At 35.8% G+C, this 21,261-nt stretch overlaps 3 long non-coding RNA genes and 1 pseudogene across 4 annotated transcripts; 3 read left to right on the forward strand and 1 right to left on the reverse strand.

Moving 5' to 3' along the window:
* The first annotated feature begins 803 nt into the window (after positions 1-803).
* On the forward strand, positions 804-2,589 carry LOC127114891 (uncharacterized). Its single transcript, XR_007800625.1, has 5 exons — positions 804-831; positions 1,026-1,132; positions 1,208-1,276; positions 2,116-2,239; positions 2,371-2,589. It is a non-coding gene; the product is annotated as an uncharacterized LOC127114891 (long non-coding RNA).
* Positions 2,590-3,517: 928 nt separating this feature from the next.
* LOC127114890 (uncharacterized) lies at positions 3,518-5,289 on the forward strand. Its single transcript, XR_007800624.1, has 3 exons — positions 3,518-3,603; positions 4,461-4,801; positions 4,918-5,289. It is a non-coding gene; the product is annotated as an uncharacterized LOC127114890 (long non-coding RNA).
* A 240-nt stretch (positions 5,290-5,529) lies between these two features.
* On the forward strand, positions 5,530-16,762 carry LOC127114889 (uncharacterized). 2 transcript variants are annotated; one of them, XR_007800622.1, is made up of 13 exons: positions 5,530-5,788; positions 6,054-6,205; positions 6,736-7,285; positions 8,600-8,960; positions 9,516-9,572; positions 9,766-9,874; positions 9,950-10,018; positions 13,309-13,667; positions 14,717-14,939; positions 15,067-15,123; positions 15,329-15,437; positions 15,515-15,560; positions 16,420-16,762. It is a non-coding gene; the product is annotated as an uncharacterized LOC127114889 (long non-coding RNA). The 2 variants fall into 2 exon arrangements; XR_007800623.1 differs by lacking the exons at positions 13,309-13,667; positions 14,717-14,939; positions 15,067-15,123; ... (1 more) ...; positions 15,515-15,560; positions 16,420-16,762 and adding an exon at positions 10,863-11,105.
* Positions 16,763-16,787: 25 nt separating this feature from the next.
* LOC127114892 (65-kDa microtubule-associated protein 6-like) lies at positions 16,788-17,619 on the reverse strand (annotated as a pseudogene).
* Between the last annotated feature and the right edge of the window lie 3,642 nt (positions 17,620-21,261).

Genomic DNA, 21,261 nt, shown 5'->3' on the forward strand with positions numbered 1-21,261 from the left:
GATTCATTGACATGGGGGGCCTTCTGAAACATTGGAAATGGGCAGAGGCTGAAAAACTTGAGTGTCAGGCCGTGTTTGAAGTGGGGAGTCATGCCTCAAATATAAATCTGGTGTCCTTAGTGAAAGTTGAAGCAAAACATTGGAAATTTGAGTTGTTCTTCATAATGCCTATTAAGCTCACGAGATCTTGCGAAAGAAATGGGAGAAGGTGTGTAGAGAAAATAAAAGGCGGGGAGGGGGACTGGGTATATAAAATTTGAGAGCTTTCAACTTAGCTTGGTTGGTACTGGCTCTTGAGGTTGCATGTAGTAGAAAAACAAACTCAGTTTTTGAAAACCAGAATTTCATGTATATGGACCCAACATATTATTCAAACAAGTTTATTTGACAGTAATAATAAGACAATTATTGCCCTTTTGTAATTTTTACAAGTAAAGTGTAAACTTTGAATTTTGTTTGAAATTGTGATTTCCGTTTTTGATTTGGTTCTCACAATATAGATACTACATTCATAGAAAGTAAGTTACTTTAACTTGTTGGTATCTTCCAAAGGTAATTAGAAATAGGATGTTTGGTTCAGTAGGACATTCTAACTGTATCTTGTTCTTTTTCCTCTTTCAAAAGACTTCCCATAAAGGTCAATGCCACTCTTTTATGCTTATAACATCATGCATTTTTATAACTCCGTTCTTTTGTTTACTCTAAAATGTTACTATTTTTATTTCCCAAAATTATTTTGAAGTGATAACTAACTTGTTCGTCCGAGTCTTTGTAGGAAGTATGTACGCTCTTGTCATGAATAGATCAAAATGAGTCTTGTTGTCATTTAAGGTAATGTTCTTCTATGGCCTCTGTTCATTTGATTTTTAGAATGTATGCTAAGTGATTGTTTTGTTACAAATAATAAATACTGCACAAATCTATAATAAATATTGGGCTGTTTCTGACACTTTCATTTTTATATTATTCGGGTAAGGGTTGTATTGTGTTTTGATTTCACTGTTTTTTTGGGTCATATTTGATAGGGAGAGCAGCAATTGAGGTTACAAATGAAGGTGTTGATGCTGCAGGGCATACAATTGGTACATCTTTGGAGGTCATTTCCAACTTAGGAAGGTTCTCAACCCCGAGAGTATGATCAAACCAACATCACTAGCTAAAGATTATTTTGAATCCATAACTAACTTGATCGTCCGATACTTTGTAGGTATCACACCTTTAGCTAATGATGCTGGTTTCTTTTGCTGTGATCATGTCAGACTTGAGGCCCTTAGAGGTAATGTTCTTATGTTTGCCTCTTTTAATTTGGTTTCATTTGTTTGTGCTCAACAGATTATTCAGGTTCATTCGTTGATTTCGTTTATTAATATGTACAAGTTTTATAAAAACGTGAAGCCTTTTCTTGACTTGAATATTTTTTCAGATATTATTCAGGTTTTTTTGAACTATGCAATGATTAAATGAACTTGTTCTTTGTCTAAAATCAATATTTCTTCCATATTAAATCTGGCTGCCTTACTTCACTTGTTCAGTTTATTTTTTCTGAATTTATAGTAATTTGTGACCTTTTCCATGAGATATAGAAAGTGATGAAGGGAACCTTTGATTTGGAAGCATAATTCGGTCTGCACCCCAACTATTTTTCATATAGAGTATCATGCATTACATTAGATTAAATCACATAAATTTGTTAATTAATCTATAGAACCTACACCTCCGATCAAAGGTGTGTCCAATGTCAGACACGTGTTGGTTTCTGTTCTGACACTGACTTACCAGATTCAAATTATTTATTTTAAATTAATACTGGTGTTGACGTGTCATTCTCGTGTCCCATGCTCGTATTGTATAAAAAAGTTTGTAATCCATAATATAAAATTTCCAGTACCTTGTTCTGGTCATTGTTATCCATATGTGGTAAATATGTCTTTAATAGATATTTATGTACATCAACATGAAAATTTGTATATTGTTTATAATTCATTTCAGATCTTAGTAATTTTCAACCATGACTATCAAAATCTTTTTATTGGGACTTTAGATAAAAAGTCATCCTGCATATGTTCTGATTTGTACAAATTTGCTGAGGTGGTTTTCCTTCAATTGTGGTTGCAGGGATTTGTCATCGTCTCAGTTTTATTCGATACAACATCTTGCCCTTATACACCTTAACAAAATGGGGTAGCCGGACGTAAAAATATGCATCTTGTAGAAACCGTTTGGACCTTACTTCTCTATGGTAATGTTCCATTCTGGTTCTGGGGGATATTATGCTAATATGGCATGTTACCTTATAAACCTCATGCTCTCGTCTGTCCTTAACAACAATATCTCTCACTTAATTTTGTTGTTTCCTTATTCCCCCTTCAGCCAATTCCTCCTCGTGTCTTCGAGTCTACACTATTTGTTAAAGTAAATGCTCGTGACGGTGACGGTACGGTGATCACCCATGGTTCTCTTTCTCTCTCTTCCAGGTTACTCCTACCCTATCTCATATCGAAACATTGGGGACAATGTTCGGTTTAAGTGCGGGAGGAGATTTTTATCGTTTTTCTTTATTTTTAGTATGTTTTGTGCGTTTTTAGTTGTTTGTTTTCCTTTCAATAAAATAACATGTGTTTGACGAGTCATTTGTGTAGTGTATCCGTATTTCTCCCATTTCTTTAATCTTACCAAAAAAAATTTGTGAGCAAAGAAAACAGTGCATCTTGAATATTAAGGCTATAAGACAGGTTTATGACGAGATGTAAAAGACTTAGGATTTTTTTTTTTAAAAATCGGTATTGTCTTAACAACGTAGGCTTCATGATTATAAGAGTCGATCCCGATACCCCATATGTTGTGGTCCCAAATTTTGTTCCAAATAAGTCCATAAGTAGTTTATCCTTGCAGTCAGCTCCGGCTTAAGCATGCTCTACGTAGGGGACCGATGAAAATAAGTGAATGATCACAAAAAAAAAATTTCCTGCTTTGTTCTCAAGTCATATGAAAATTTGGACTAGGTGACTCTCACACGGCTTCTTTAAACCTAGTAAAATAAAGACATATGCGAAACATGCAGAAGATAAAAAAAATATATATATATATATATATATCTATATATATAATATAATAATATTATATATATATATATATATATATATATATATTATAACATACATATGTATATATATATATTATAATATATACATGTATATTATATATATATATAAATATATATGTATATACATGTATATATATTATATATATATACATAACATAATACATACATATACATATACATATACATAATACATATACATAATACTGATAAGGGTTGTATTGTGTTTTGATTTCACTGTTTCTTTTGGTCATATTTTTGGGGTCATATTGATAGGGAGAGTCAGCCGTTGAGGTTACAAATGAAGGTGTTGATGCTGCAGGGCATACAATTGGTACATCTTTGGAGGTCGTGTTCAAACTTAGGAAGTTCTCAACCCAAAAGTGTGATCAAACCAACATCACTAGCTAAAGATTATTTGAATCCACAACTAACTAGATCGTCCAATGCTTTGTAGGTACCACACCTTTGCTATGACCATGTCAGTCCTGATGTCCTTAGAGGTAATGTTCTTCTGTTTGCCTCTTTTAATTTGGTTTGATTTGTTTGTGCTCAACAAATTTTTCAGGTTCATTCGTTGATTTCATTTATTAATGTACAAGTTTTATAAAATCGTGAAGCCTTGTCTTAACTTGAAATTTTTTTCAGATATTATTCAGGTCTTTTTAAACTATGCAATGATTAAATGAACTTATTCTTTGTTTAAATTAAATATTTCTTCCATATTAAATTTGGCGGCCTTAGTCCACTTGTTCAGTTTATTTTTCCTGAATTTATAGTAATTGGTGACCGGTTCTATGAGAATAGAAAGTGATGCAGGGAACCTTTGATTTGGAAGTATAATTCGGTCTGCATCCCAGTTATTTTCTCATATAGAGTTTCATGCATTTCTTTAGATTATATCACATAAATTGTTAATTGATTTGTAGTATCTACACCTTCGATCAAAGGTGTGTCCAATGTCAGGCACGTGTTGGTTCCTGACACTGACACATCCACATTCAATTGATTAATTTTTTTAAATTATTACTGGTGTTGACGTGTCACTGTCGTGTCTCATGTCCGTATTGTATATGTTAATTTATTAATTAGTGCGTTTCAGGGATTTGTCATTGTCTCAGCTTTACTCGATACAACATTGCTACAGTTCATTTAAAATTATCCATCTCCTTCTGCAATCTATAAGAAAAATTGCACGGTTGACTTAATATACCCTTGTTATGGTTTTATGGATAATCTCTCGATATTTGAATATGCAATTGTAAACTTGTCATGATCTGCGGAGAATATATAAGATACTATGTTCTTTTATTTACAATATTATTTTGAATTCATAACTTGACCGTCGGAGTTTTTGCAGGTACCACACCTTTGCCGTGTCATACTATGTTCATGAGTATGATGAAACAGAAAGGAAATGGTAGGAAGTTTGGTTTGCTGTGATCGGTTCCATGAGATTTAGAAAGTGATGCAGGGACGCCTTTGATCATGCTCAACAAGCTGCTAGAGTTTTCAAGAACAGAAGCAGCCTGCGGTCTACCCTATTGGAAGCACCATCCGTTCTTCAACCCAACTACGAGTGGATGAGTGTCATTGACTCGGGCCTGCTGGAACATTGGAATTGGCAGAGGGTGAAAATGTTTGGTGACAACTGGTTCCTAGTGATTCGGTTAATCGAAGATGAAGCAAACAATGGAAATTGTGAGTTATTCTTCATCTATTTTAAGATTAAGAAACAAAAGATAGAGTTCTTAGATGATGAGATTCCTCACATGATCACACTATCGTCACCTCATCATACTTCCTCGCCACTGCAGAAAAGACGCTTACGGTTAGTGGATGAAATTATATAGCTTGGTGAGATGCGATTAGAACTGTTTCGTCTCATCAACAACACTCAAGAAGCCATGGATGCTGAAAGAAAGAGGAAAATCGCAATCTTGATGTCATTTAGATAGTAACTAACAACTTTTTATTCATTTCAATTGATTCTGTTAGGTATGTTGTTTTATTTCCCCAATGTTATTTTGAATCCATCCATCTGTTACTATTGTTGTGTCATGATGAGTAGGATCAAACTCCTTCAGGTAAAGTAACTAGAAATAGAATGGCATTTAGTATGTGTGGTTAACTATGACTTCCTAACCGTATCTTGTTCTTTTTCCTTTTTCACTTTACAATTAAAAAAAAAAATCCACTTATAATATTTTACACATAGGCTGTGTTGCGTTGCTCAACAAGTTTTTATTGAATACATCTTTTACAAAACTTTACTCTTGGATTAAAATTTTAAATATTTAGTAACTATTATGTTCAATTTCATCATTTCTGTCCAGGAACTTTATAGCAGGTTTGTCCATATGACATTTGTTATGTCATGTGGCGTGTTGCTAATAATGCTACAATGCATATTGAGACTTCTTAAATTCCAGGTTAAACTTTATTAGTACAAAAACAATGTGTGACAGCACAGTCTTAGTAGCACTGTTGCCATTACGAAGAATGAAATCTAATACCTTTATGTAACTTTTTATACATAAGCACTTAAAAGACAAACTTTTTGGTAAATAGGTTGTGAGATGAAAATTTGATCTTAACTTATCTATGCAGGTTCTAGGTTGCTCAATGTGGTTTGCTGATTTTTTATTTGTGGCAAGAAATTGGGCTAAAGATGAACAAACACGGAAGGTAAATCAAAATAAATCATCCTCAGGTGAACAAAATTGATGCTTATACATGTGAAGATTAGTAGTATAGTTGTTCACTGATATGGTGTATACTCTATATCAAGAATGTTCCATCATGCAGAAAAATTTAAAAGGCTAACGAACAAGCAGTGATTACTTACACATTTTGATTTTGTTTAAGCTGATAAACATCTTTCACTACTGATATAATCAAATAATCTGCCCGAGTCTTCTTCTCTGTGACTTTGTTTACTTCCCCTATGCAGTGCTTAAGAGGTCAGCGGAAGACTTCTGCTTTTGCTTCTCCCAGAGTGACAGGGAATTCTGGTGGATCAGCCGATAGGTTTTAAGAGTGAAAAAAACCAGAGAGTTTTAAGAGTGGAAAAAAATGCAGAATGAATCACTCTAAGGATTGCAGGTAATGTTGAATTTATAGGTTTCAAAGTTTGTTAGAAATTCAGCTCAAATGCAATATGAAATTCACTGCAAATTAATTTGTTAGCAAATGAACGCAAATCTGTTAGTTAGTTAGAATGAGTGGTTAATTTAGGTTCAATTTGATTTTTCTATTTTGAATCTGAATGTTAGTGATTAAGAGAGTTGTTAACTGTGTGATCATTCCGTTAATTGAAGAGTGAAGTAGTGTAGGAGACTTATATTATGTAGGGTGTTGTGCAGTAGTTTGTCGAACATGAGGTGTGAAGTCCTGATTGACATTGGATTGCTGCAGTTTCTGAATTGATCTTACTGCAGAATGAATGATCTTCTTGCTGTAAACAGTTTTAGTTTGTTATGTCTTGTTCTCTTGATGACCTTGCTGCCCTAAATTATCCCACTAATAAGCACTCTCCTGCAGTTAAAACTGCTATGTTAATATGTTGCTATCTTGTTCGCTAACCGCTTGTGTTGGAGGTTTGGTTGTGTGCTTATTATGGACTATTTTTGCAGGGCTGTTAGTGCATGTTTCGGAAATTGGAGGTTTGCAAATATTTGTGGCTAACTATGAAAGAATACTCATGGAGTGCTGACTGGATTTGTACAGAAGAGTTTTAGGTTTTGAGTGTAGAAGCAATGTGTACCTGCTTTTTCATGCATGTTGATGTATGGGAGCTTTTACTTGCTACAGGTGAATTAGAGTTTTAGGGCCTAAGTAAGTTGTCACTTAACAATCCCTGAGAGTGAGAAGGCTCTACACGAGTTTTACGGATATGCCTTGCATCTTATTGTATTATGTATAGACACTAGGTTTTATTCACCATCTCATCGATGTACCCGGTTCTATAGAGTAGCTTAGTTTTGCAGTAGTACATTAGTTGCACTTATATTAACTGCACTGACCAATATGGGTTTTTTTGTCATCAGGTCTATTGCACAATCCAATTGGAATTGGTTCTGGTTGTTAGTTTTACTTGATTGTCAGAGTCTTTGCAGGCAGGTAGCACAACCTTGGTATGCTCACATCATGAATATATCAAAATCAGTCTTAAAGTCATTACAGGTAATAATGTTCTTGTGTTTTCTCTTTCCATTTGTTTTTTACAATATATGCAAGGTGATTGTTTTGTTATAAATACTAAATACTGCACAAATGCTACTTTCCAAATACAATGAGCTGTTTCTGGCACTTACTTTTTTTATAGTGGTGTGGGTGGTATTGTGTTTTCATTTTGAAACGTACTTGTGGAGTCCCAACCCCAAACTGTATTAGATTTTTCTTGAGGAGAGTGGCTAGTCCTACAAGAAGGTTTGATGATTTTCTCACTTCACTGTGACACCGCACCACTATACTAAGCCTGTTATCTCTATTTGTTATAGAATGATTGCTGTTAAATAATATGCTCTTTGTTTAGGAAAATCTTGTACTTAAGGTTAACCTTTTCAACCGCCTTCCATGTATTACTAGTAGATAGCTGATTCATCATGCTGTGTCATAATTTAATTAATTCTCTGTATTTTATGTTTGCTATACTAATAGTTTATAGTGTGGTGGTAGATTTTGATATCATTATACCATGTATAGATCACATGTAATAGTTTATAGTGTGGTTAACCTTTTCAACCGCCTTCTATGTATTACTAGTAGGTAGATTTTGAAAGTGTATTCAATTTGTTAATTGCTCTGAAGCATCCTCCACACCTCTTATCAACGGCATGTCCGGTGTCCAACACCGACCCAAATCTACATTCAATTTATTCATTTTTTTCAAATTATTACTGGTGTCGACGTGTCCTACGTCCGTATTCTGTATGTTAATTGTATTATATAGAGATTTTAAGTGCCTTGTCCGGGTTATTATTATCCATATGTAGTAACCGTGTCTTTAATAGATATTGATGCACATCAACTTGAAAAGTTGCAAATTATTTTTAACTCATTTCAGATCCAGTAATCTCCAATGCCCTTGGTGGAATTCTTGTTGGTTTAGTTACTAGCCATGATGGCGGTGTTGAAAACGTAACGTTGTAGGAAACAGATTTTTTGCAGTTACTGAATATGATTCCGTTTTGTATGACTTCCAAATCATATTTTCTGATCTGTACAAATTTGCTTTAGTGGTTTTTCTTCAATGAAGTTACAACATGGCTACTGTTCATTTAAAATTAGCCATCTTCTTCTTGTGTCGTCTATAAGAAAAATTGCACGGTTGACTTAATATATCCTTGTTATGGTTTTATGGACAATCTTTCTCAATTATTATTATTTGATTGTGCAATTGTGAAGTTGTTATGATCTGCCTGTGATTAGTATGTTCTTTTATTTACTAAAATTATTTTGAATTCATAACTAACTTGATCGTCGGAGTTTTTGCAGGTACCGCATCTTTGGTGTGTCATGCTATGCTCATGAGTATGATGAAACAGAAAGGAAATGCAACATCTTAAAAGCATGGTAGGAAGTTTACCTTTGATTTGAGCTGCTGGCCATGCTTAACAGTCCGGTCTTCAACCGTGCTGAGTGAAGGAGATTCATTGACATGGGGGGCCTTCTGAAACATTGGAAATGGGCAGAGGCTGAAAACTTTGGGTGTCAGGCTGTGTTTGAAGTGGGGAGTCATGCCTCAAATATAAATTTTGGTGTCCTTAGTGAAAGTTGAAGCAAAACATTGGAAATTTGAGTTGTTCTTCATAATGCCTATTAAGTTCACGAGATCTTGCGAAAGAAATGGGAGAAGGTGTGTAGAGAAAATAAAAGGCGGGGAGGGGACTGGGTATATAAAATTTGAGAGCTTTCAACTTAGCTCTGGCTCTTGAGGTTGCATGTAGAAAAACAAACTCAGTTTTTGAAAACCAGAATTTCATGTATATGGACCCAACATATTATTCAAACAAGTTTATTTGACAGTAATATATGAGACAATTATTGCCCTTTTGTAATTTGTACAAGTAAAGTGTAAACTTTGAATTTTGTTTGAAATCGTGATTTCCGTTTTTGATTTGGTTCTCACAATATAGATAATGCATTCATAGAAAGTAAGTTACTTTAACTTGTTGGTATCTTCCGAAGGTAATTAGAAATAAGATGTTTGGTTCAGTAGCACTTTCTAATTGTATCTTGTTCTTTTTCCTCTTTCAAAAGACTTCCCATAAAGGTCAATGCCACTCTTGTATGCTTATAACATCATGCGTTTTTATAATTCCGTCTTTTTGTTTATTCTAAAATGTTACTCTTTTTATTTTCCAAAATTATTTTGAAGTGATAACTAACTTGTTCATCTGAGTCTTTGTAGGAAGGTATGTACGCTCTTGTCATGAATAGATCAAAATGAGTCTTGTGGTCATTTAAGGTAATGTTCTTCTATGGCATCTGTTCATTTGATTTTTAGAATGTATCCTAAGTGATTGTTTTGTTACAAATAGTAAATACTGTACAAATCTATAAAAATATTGGGCTGTTTCTGGCACTTTCTTTTTTATATTATACGGGTAAGGGTTGTATTGTGTTTTGATTTCACTGTTTCTTTTGGTCATATTTGATAGGGAGAGCAGCAATTGAGGTTACAAATGAAGGTGTTGATGCTGCAGGGCATACAATTGGTACATCTTTGGAGGTCATTTCCAACTTAGAGGAAGGTTCTCAACCCCAAGAGTATGTTCAAACCAACATCACTAGCTAAAGATTATTTTGAATCCATAACTAACTTGATCGTCTGATACTTTGTAGGTACCACACCTTTAGCTAGTGATGCTGGTTTCCTTTGCTGTGATAATGTCAGACTTGAGGCCCTTAGAGGTAATGTTCTTATGTTTGCCTATTTTAATTTGGTTTGATTTGTTTGTGCTCAACAGATTATTAAGGTTCATTCGTTGATTTCGTTTATTAATATGTACAAGTTTTATAAAAACGTGAAGCCTTTTCTTGACTTGAACATTTTTTTAGATATTATTCAGGTTTTTTTTTGAACTATACAATGATTAAATGAACTTATTCTTTGTCTAAATTCAATATTTCTTCCATATTAAATCTGACTGCCTTACTTCACTTGTTCAATTTATTTTTCTTAATTTATAGTAATTTGTGACCTTTTCCATGAGATATAGAAAGTAATGCAGGGAACCTTTGATTTGGAAGCATAATTCGGTCTGCACCCCAACTATTTTTCATATAGAGTTTCATGCATTACATTAGATTAAGTCACATAAATTTGTTAATTAATCTATAGAACCTACACCTCCGATCAAAGGTGTGTCCAATGTCAGACACGTGTTGGTTTCTGTTTCTGACACTGACTTACCACATTCAAATTATTTATCTTTTAAAATTAATACTGGTGTTGACGTGTCATTCTCGTGTCCCATGCTCGTATTGTATAAAAAAGTTTGAAATCCATAGTATGAAATTTCCAGTGCCTTGTTCTGGTCATTGTTATCCATATGTGGTAAATGTGTCTTTAATAGATATTTATGCACATCAACATGAAAATTTGCATATTGTTTATAATTCATTTCAGATCCTAGTAATTTCCAACTATGACTATCAAAATCTTTTTATTGGGACTTTAGATAAAAAGTCATCCTGCATATGTTCTGATTTGTACAAATTTGCTGAAGTGGTTTTCCTTCAATTGTGGTTGCAGGGATTTGTCATCGTCTCAGTTTTATTCGATACAACATCTTGCCCTCATACACCTTCACAAAATGGGGTAGCCAGACGTAAAAATATGCATCTTGTAGTAACCGCTTGGACCTTACTTCTCTATGGTAATGTTCCATTCTGGTTATGGGGGATATTATGCTAATATGGCATGTTACCCTATAAACCTCATGCCCTCGTCTGTCCTTAACAACAATATCCCTCATTTAATTTTGTTGTTTCCTTATTCCCCTTCACCCAATTCCTCCTCGTGTCTTCGAGTCTACAATATTTGTTAAAGTAAATGCTCGTGACGGTGACGGTACGGTGATCGCCCATGGTTCTCTTTCTCTCTCTTCCAGGTTACTCCTACCCTATCTCATATCGAAACATTGGGGACAATGTTCGGTTTAAGCGCGGGAGGAGATTTTTATCGTTTTTTATTGTTTTTCTTTATTTTTAGTATGTTTTGTGCGTTTTTAGTTGTTTGCTTTTCCTTTCAATAAAATAACATGTATTTGACGAGTCATCTGTGTAGTGTATCCGTATTTCTTCCATTTCTTTAATCTTACCAAAAAAAATTTGTGAGCAAAGAAAACAGTGCATCTTGAATATTCAGGCTATAAGACAGGTTTATGACGAGATTTAAAAGATTTAGGAAAACTTTTTTTAAAAACATGTATTGTCTTAACACCGTAGGGTTCATGATTATAAGAGTCTATCCCGATACCCCATATGCTGTGGCCCCAATTTTTGTTCCAAATAAGTCCTTAAGTAGTTTATCCTTGCAGTCAGCTCCGGCTTAAGCATGCTCTACGTAAGGGACCGATGAAAATAAGTGAATGATCACAAAAAAATTTCCTGCTTTGTTCTCAAGTCATATGAAAATTCGGGCTAGGTGACTCTCACACGGTCATTTAACCCAGTAAAATAAAGACATATGCGAAACATGCAGAAGAAAAAAAAAAAAATATATATATATATATATATATATATATATATATATATATATATATATATATAAGAATATGCCTATTGTTGGTTGGTTCAGAGGTATCTGGTGCTGAACTTGGTAGAGTGGATTACGATCCAATCCCCCACAACTGCAAATTGGGTTAAATAAATGGGTTACACCAACTTATGTACCAGAGTCCCATGCTTAGAAAAATAGTTCCTGCTTTGTTCTTAAGTCATATGAAAATTCGGGCTAGGTGACTCTCACACGGTCATTTAACCCAGTAAAATAAAGACATATGCGAAACATGCAGAAGAAAAAAAAATATATATATATATATATATATATATATATATATATATATATATAAGAATATGCCTATTGTTGGTTGGTTCAGAGGTATCTGGTGCTGAACTTGGTAGGGTGGATTACGATCCAATCCCCCACAACTGCAAATTGGGTTAAATAAAGGGGTTACACCAACTTATGTACCAGAGCCCCATGCTTAAGATCATAATCACTAACCGGTCACTTTACTATGAGTATGTACGGATAACGGGCTTAATGTGATTGCACCTGAATGAAAAGGACTTGATGAAAACGAAAAGAAGGCCTAGGTAGGGTGGGGTAATGTGGATTGATTTGTATTAGAGTGAAAGAAAGGAAGGAGAGAAAAGAGAGAGAGAGAGAGAGAAAGTGGATCTGAATTCTGTTATGTATTGATTCTGTTTGTTATATATTTTTATTCTGTTACAGTGAATAGGATATATATAGGTATCATAACCTGTGCCACTACTGGACTTAACCTACACCACACACACTAACTAACTACACGTTAGTTATGATGACATGGCACTCTAGAATATACACTAATACTCCCCCACAAGTTCAAGGTGGCTGCAAAGTCAGGCTTGAGGCAGACAAGTTGAGCTTGCTTCTGAGCTCCAGAAATCTTGAACTTCAAAGACTTCCCATAAAGGTCAGTGTCACTCTTTTATGCTTATAACATCATGTGTTGTTATAATTTCGTCTTTTTGTTTACTCTAAAATGTTACTCTTTTTATTTCCCAAAATTATAACTAACTTGTTCGTCCGAATCTTTGTAGGAAAGTATGTACGCTCTTGTCATGAATAGATCAAAATGAGTCTTGAGGTCATTACAGGTAATGTTCTTCTATTGCTTCTTTTCATTTGGTTTTTACAATAAATGCAACGTGATTGTTTTGTTACAAGTAGTAAATACTGCACAAATCCATAACAAATATTGAGCAGCTTCTCGCACTTTCTTTTTTATATTATAATGATAAGGGTTGTATTGTGTTTTGATTTCACTGTTTCTTTTGGTCATATTGTTTATAATTCATTTCAGATCCTAGTAATTTCCAACTATGACTATCAAAATCTTTTTATTGGGACTTTAGATAAAAAGTCATCCTGCATATGTTCTGATTTGTACAAATTTGCTGAAGTGGTTTTCCTTCAATTGTGGTTGCAGGGATTTGTCATCGTCTCAGTTTTATTCGATACAACATCTTGCCCTCATACACCTTCACAAAATGGGGTAGCCAGACGTAAAAATATGCATCTTGTAGTAACCGCTTGGACCTTACTTCTCTATGGTAATGTTCCATTCTGGTTATGGGGGATATTATGCTAATATGGCATGTTACCCTATAAACCTCATGCCCTCGTCTGTCCTTAACAACAATATCCCTCATTTAATTTTGTTGTTTCCTTATTCCCCCTTCACCCAATTCCTCCTCGTGTCTTCGAGTCTACAATATTTGTTAAAGTAAATGCTCGTGACGGTGACGGTACGGTGATCGCCCATGGTTCTCTTTCTCTCTCTTCCAGGTTACTCCTACCCTATCTCATATCGAAACATTGGGGACAATGTTCGGTTTAAGCGCGGGAGGAGATTTTTATCGTTTTTTATTGTTTTTCTTTATTTTTAGTATGTTTTGTGCGTTTTTAGTTGTTTGCTTTTCCTTTCAATAAAATAACATGTGTTTGATGAGTCATCTGTGTAGTGTATCCGTATTTCTTCCATTTCTTTAATCTTACCAAAAAAAATTTGTGAGCAAAGAAAACAGTGCATCTTGAATATTCAGGCTATAAGACAGGTTTATGACGAGATTTAAAAGATTTAGGAAAACCTTTTTTAAAAACATGTATTGTCTTAACACCGTAGGGTTCATGATTATAAGAGTCTATCCCGATACCCCATATGCTGGCCCCAATTTTTGTTCCAAATAAGTCCTTAAGTAGTTTATCCTTGCAGTCAGCTCCGGCTTAAGCATGCTCTACGTAAGGGACCGATGAAAATAAGTGAATGATCACAAAAAAATTTCCTGCTTTGTTCTCAAGTCATATGAAAATTCGGGTTAGGTGACTCTCACACGGTCATTTAACCCTGTAAAATAAAGACATATGCGAAACATGCAGAAGAAAAAAAAAAAAAATATATATATATATATATATATATATATATATATATATATATATATATATATATAAGAATATGCCTATTGTTGGTTGGTTCAGAGGTATCTGGTGCTGAACTTGGTAGGGTGGATTACGATCCAATCCCCCACAACTGCAAATTGGGTTAAATAAAGGGGTTACACCAACTTATGTACCAGAGCCCCATGCTTAAGATCATAATCACTAACCGCTCACTTTACTATGAGTATGTACGGATAACGGGCTTAATGTGATTGCACCTGAATGAAAAGGACTTGATGAAAACGAAAAGAAGGCCTAGGTAGGGTGGGGTAATGTGGATTGATTTGTATTAGAGTGAAAGAAAGGAAGGAGAGAAAAGAGAGAGAGAGAGAGAGAAAGTGGATCTGAATTCTGTTATGTATTGATTCTGTTTGTTATATATTTTTATTCTGTTACAGTGAATAGGATATATATAGGTATCATAACCTGTGCCACTACTGGACTTAACCTACACCACACACACTAACTAACTACACGTTAGTTATGATGACATGGCACTCTAGAATATACACTAATACTCCCCCACAAGTTCAAGGTGGCTGCAAAGTCAGGCTTGAGGCAGACAAGTTGAGCTTGCTTCTGAGCTCCAGAAATCTTGAACTTCAAAGACTTCCCATAAAGGTCAGTGTCACTCTTTTATGCTTATAACATCATGTGTTGTTATAATTTCGTCTTTTTGTTTACTCTAAAATGTTACTCTTTTTATTTCCCAAAATTATAACTAACTTGTTCGTCCGAATCTTTGTAGGAAAGTATGTACGCTCTTGTCATGAATAGATCAAAATGAGTCTTGAGGTCATTACAGGTAATGTTCTTCTATTGCTTCTTTTCATTTGGTTTTTACAATAAATGCAACGTGATTGTTTTGTTACAAGTAGTAAATACTGCACAAATCCATAACAAATATTGAGCAGCTTCTCGCACTTTCTTTTTTATAATATTATAAGGGTTGTATTGTGTTTTGATTTCACTGTTTCTTTTGGTCATATATTTTGGGTTATATTTGATAGGGAGAGCCAACCGTTGAGGTTACAAATGAAGGTGTTGATGCTGCAGGGCATACAATTGGTACATTTTTGGAGGTCGTGTTCAAACTTAGGAAGGTTCTCAACCCCAAGAGTGTGTGATCAAACCAACATCACTAGCTAAAGATTATTTTGAATCCACAACTAACTAGATCGTCCGATGCTTTGTAGGTACCACACCTTTGCTATGACCATGTCAGTCTTGAGGTCCTTAGAGGTAATGTTCTTCTGTTTGCCTCTTTTAATTTGGTTTGATTTGTTTGTGCTCAACAAATTATTCAGGTTCATTCGTTGATTTCATTTATTAATGTACAAGTTCTATAAAATCGTGGAGCCTTGTCATGACTTGAACATTTTTTCAGATATTATTCAGGTCTTTTTTGAACTATGCAATGATTAAATGAACTTATTCTTTGTTTAAATTAAATATTTCTTCCATATTAAATTTGGCGGCCTTAGTCTACTTGTTCAGTTTATTTTTCCTGAATTTATAGTAATTGGTGACCGGTTCCATGAGAATAGAAAGTGATGCAGGGAACCTTTGATTTGGAAGTATAATTCGGTCTGCATCCCAGTTATTTTTCATATAGAGTTTCATGCATTTCTTTAGATTATATCACATAAATTTGTTAATTGATTTGTAGTATCTACACCTTCGATCAAAGGTGTGTCCAATGTCAGGCACGTGTTGGTTCCTGACACTGACACATCCACATTCAATTGATTAAATTTTATAAATTATTACTGGTGTTGACGTGTCACTGTCGTGTCCCATGTCCGTATTGTATATGTTAATTTATTAATTAGTGCGTTTCAGGGATTTGTCATTGTCTCAGCTTTACTCGATACAACATTGCTACAGTTCATTTAAAATTATCCATCTCCTTCTGCAATCTATAAGAAAAATTGCACGGTTGACTTAATATACCCTTGTTATGGTTTTATGGATAATCTCTCAATATTTGAATATGCAATTGTAAACTTGTCATGATCTGCGGGTGAATATATAAGATACCATGTTCTTTTATTTACAATATTATTTTGAATTCATAACTTGACCGTCGGAGTTTTTGCAGGTACCACACCTTTGCCGTGTCATACTATGTTCATGAGTATGATGAAACAGAAAGGAAATGGTAGGAAGTTTGGTTTGCTGTGATCGGTTCCATGAGATTTAGAAAGTGATGCAGGGACGCCTTTGATCATGCTCAACAAGCTGCTAGAGTTTTCAAGAACAGAAGCAGCCTGCGGTCTACCCTATTGGAAGCACCATCCGTTCTTCAACCCAACTACGAGTGGATGAGTGTCATTGACTCGGGCCTGCTGGAACATTGGAATTGGCAGAGGGTGAAAATGTTTGGTGACAACTGGTTCCTAGTGATTCGGTTAATCGAAGATGAAGCAAACGATGGAAATTGTGAGTTATTCTTCATCTATTTTAAGATTAAGAAACAAAAGATAGAGTTCTTAGATGATGAGATTCCCATGCTAGAGTTTTGCTTATAAGATTGTTAACCATTCCTAGAATTTTGGTTACAGTTACTTTGGCTCGTTCATCACGCTTCAGATTAATGTGAGCACCTCGCCCAGCACTGTACCTATTATCATCCTGGCTATATTCGTCGAGCCAATTTTCCTCTTCACAAGCAAAAAGCCACTTATCAATTCTACCGGTTACGTCTCTTCTGCTCAAAGCTTCATCTTTAGCTTTCACTATCTGTGCTTCAATGCTAGCTAATAATTCACAAGGATCAACCAGGCCAGAATCTATTAATGCACTAGCTTTCTCGGCAGCAGTACTTGTATCAGGTTCGATATGAGTCAATCTACATATTTCTTCTAACTCTGACCTCTTCTTAAAAACAAACAAGTTCTTTCATTCTACTTGCTTTTAGTTTCGCAAGTTTTTCCACTTCTGCCGAAGCCTTCTCTATCACATTTGTTGAAAGACCGCCTCTTTCGGTGTTTTTTTATGGCGAAGTTGCAACAATAGAAGTAATCCTCAGAAAAGTGTTCCTCTCTTCTTTTGACGTGTCCATCAAATTCCAAAGTTCGAATAGGTTAGCGACAATATCCTTCAACTTCTGTATTCTGACTTTTCTTTCGGTTTTTAACTTGAGAATGGTCTTCTCTAAACCTTCCAATGTGCTATTGCTAATATTAGTTGATTGCTCCACCTGAGTCCCGTGCAAGCTCGGATGTACATCGTCTACTGTTTGGCCGAAATCCAATCCAAGAACACCACAGAGAGTATGCACCTCATTAACACATTGCATCTAATTTAGTTGCTATGAATAATTAAGTAGGTGTTTGAATGCAATATAGAGAGAATTATATACATGAATGGTTAAAAAGTAAATAAATTGATACAAAAATGAAAGGATTACGGGGAAACCGGTGAATTTGTGGAAAATGTAGCTGAAGATGTGAAAAGGGACAAGTTGGTTGGTGAAGAAACTCCTTCCGTGTAAGATATGGGCGCCGGTAGATTGAGGGCGTGGTGGGTGGAAGTAAAGGAGGCGGTAGGCGGCTCTAAGGACGTAGGAATTGTTTCTTTCAAAGATTAAACTTAAAACTAGATTGGTACTATTTGAGAGGTATTGAATAAAACAATTGAAAATTTGTCATTTATTTAGAAAACACAACTAATACATTTCATTGATTAAAAAACTTGGAATTAAAGTCGTGCCTTCCATTAAAAAAATATAAGTTCTACCTAAATAACTAAAGTATGATTGGCTTAAATAGAACTAAAAAGAATATAAACTAAATTAAATTTAATTTTGAACTTCACATAATATGGTCATATTATTAGATAGATATTGATCTAATATCTATAATAGCAAGACTTTCTGATGTCAATCCGACTTTTCTTTTTGAAGACTTCGGAGATGTGTTAAGAGTCCCACATCGGACAATATATGGCCTGAACATTAGTGTTGTATGGTATACTTACATGGACTAGCCAGAGCACCTAGCCCGACAGCTAGCTTCAAGCAAGTGCAACTCCGTCCAATCCATCAGTTCAGATGACATGCCCCCAAAACAATTCACACAGACAACAGTAGGCATGTGCAGACAATAAATGCAATTACACAGGAAATAACTCTTTCAAGGTGCACTACTCGCAGCTACCTTGGGAGGCTTTATTTGATGGAGAATGCATGAGCGGCTCAATATCTGAATTGATAGCAATATTTCCCATTCCAGTCGCCATGCCTCCCCCTCATCTTTGTCCTTGGTCTTCTGGTCAGGAGTAGCAGTTGTTGTTTCTTGATCAATGATAAACCCCCGGCTGGCTATTGGGAAATATTCCAAATTCATCTTTCTCAATGCTCTTACGCGTGGCAAGACACTTGTATTATATTTAATGTGGTTTACAAGCTCCTTTGGGATTGGTGAGCTGGAAAATATATATGCCTTCTTGTATAGAGGCTTTCCTCCAGACATATCAGACAAGCATATGCCTACATCCTCTTATGAAGTCTGGATGAAATAACAGGATCCAATGATGGTAACGGTTGTTGTCGAAGCTGCAGGTTATCAGAAGGTACAGTGAGAAAGAATCCAATCAATGATAGGGATTTTGTGGCGAGACTGATAGCTGAAGTAACCATTTCGAAACACTGTATTTGCCTGCACAGAGTCCGTAGAAGTGCCATCATGATTGACAGTTGAGGACGACCGGCTTATCATATTATCTATAAGCAGCTATACGCTTGTTCAGAGGAATAGAAATGTGTTGATGCTTGATTCACTTCCAGGCCACTTAAAATTGCAGCAGAGAGAGCAGTTACGATCACTACGCGCTTAGCCTTGTTTTCGTCTGTGTCGGATGGGCTGGTTTGCAGAATTCTGGTAACGCGACCACTGTCATGCTTACGCAGGAAATCATAAGGCTCCTGTTTGACATGCTTGGTTTGCTAATTTGGTTTGGAGAATATGGACTGAGGTAAAATGTCGCAGTTATCCAGACAGCTGGTGTAGCCGCCGTAGGATCTGCCGCTTCAGCATCACTGCTAGTTGCCGACCTCGTTGTTTATCGTCTTGCAATTGCAGGTGGATCCTGCTGCACTTTGTTGCTGCATTTTGTCAACGACCATGCCTTGTTCTGCATGTTCTGCTATTGGTGTTTTGTACATGGCCATGAGGTATCACAACTCAGGCAATCCCTTATATTCTTTGCATCGAGATCCGTAAGCGTCGTGCCAATGTGCTCCGCTCAGTATCACTCCACCTACGAAATGCTGGGAATAATTAGGCGAGCCCAAAGTTTCTGAACGACAGTGAGTCCAGGTTCCTCCAGACCAGTTCTCAAAGAAGATTTTGTAGGCAAAGTTGATTCATACCATGCAAGCTCTTTGGTGAGCTTCAGAATTGCCGCATTTTCTGTCTCAAAGACAAAATTTGCATCATCAACAACATCGCCGGCATCGGCCAAAGAGAATTAGGTAGCATCAGCAGAAAACTCCTCAATCGCCTGACGAATAGTTCTGAAGTTTCCAGTGGGCTTGGACATTTTCTCAGAATTGAGCATTGTTAGAAGTTTTTTTATGCAGGAAATTGGTTCGTGGCTTTTGTGCTGTTTATGACTTTGATGCATCTTTTCCGTTATGCTGCACGTTTGCTGCGGTATTGCATTTGCTGTTTTCTGTTTTGCATCACCGTTTATCGTAACTAGATCGTATTGATGCCGCTAGCTTGACTTGTTGTTTGTGTTTTGTTCAGCTGCTTTGGCTTGGATGGCAGCGCGTGCTTGTCGGCAATGCTGATGCATTACCGTCGGTTTTCATTTCCGTTTGAATTGTCGGCTAGTGGTTGTTGTTGTGGCATTATTGACGGAGACTAAGCTTGAAATTGAGTAACTGCGGAGACTTCCATACCATGAAAACCAGCACTGAAAGATGTACCAATATTGGATTGGATGCCAAGCATCAGGAGGGAGGCACACAATCACCCATAGGATCAGAATTATTTGATGGAAGTCTAGTGTTTGATGTATCCAATCTGAGATCAAATCCTGCGGCTTTCTGGCGAGGTCTCTTACGATCATCAAACCGAACAATCAGTGGTTGATCACAACCTCTCATTGTAGATATTCCCTTAAGTCCACAGATTGCGGCCAGTGCCATATCTCAGTGAGAATATTTAACAAAACCACATCCATGACTCTGTTTCTAAACCTCTTCAATCTGTCCATATTTTAAGCAAACTTCCTCCAAAGTAGCATGCTTTATAAGACAACAACCTTGATGCCGTCCAGTTTTTCTATCCTTGATCAGGGCGACCCTAATCACATTCCCGTGTTCCTTAAACAATTAGGATAATCTAGCCATCCATTCAAGCGACGACATTGCAACACCATGCAGAAGGCCTTGTTTCCATCAATGTCTATTTGGTGATAGTGAAATACTTCTGCCATGGGTTGTTTGTGAAGTTCTTGTTATGATAAATTCTTGCACGGATACTGTTATGCTACTATTGGTTTGACATGGTTCGCTAGTGAATTGCGAGGTGATATTGTCAGTCTGTTGTCATGTTGTAGATGTTCATGCAATGCAGGTTTGTTGCTTTTCTGTTGCAAACTAATTCCATGCCTTGGCTCGAGGAAGGTGTCGCATGATTGTTGGCAGGTTGAATGGTTTTTGTGACAGGGTTGTAACATGCTTTATGATGAGGTATTATGTTGCTGATTTGAGTTGATCTCGTTCATGGAGGGCTGGAATTGCTAAAATTGATGATGGTGCTGCTCCTCAAGCCAACACCATTGTAGAACATCATGGGCAATGAACACAAGTTTGTCTCTTCGTCAGAATTTTCAACTTTAGATAACTTTGAAATAGTTGAAGTGATTGAATCCTTCTCCACCATTTCTTGGATGCTTGCTGGACATAATTGGGAACTGAAGGATTTATCTA

This window comes from Lathyrus oleraceus, unplaced genomic scaffold (genome assembly GCF_024323335.1).
Source record: "Lathyrus oleraceus cultivar Zhongwan6 unplaced genomic scaffold, CAAS_Psat_ZW6_1.0 chrUn0737, whole genome shotgun sequence".
In the NCBI taxonomy this organism is placed as follows: Eukaryota; Viridiplantae; Streptophyta; class Magnoliopsida; order Fabales; family Fabaceae; genus Lathyrus; species Lathyrus oleraceus.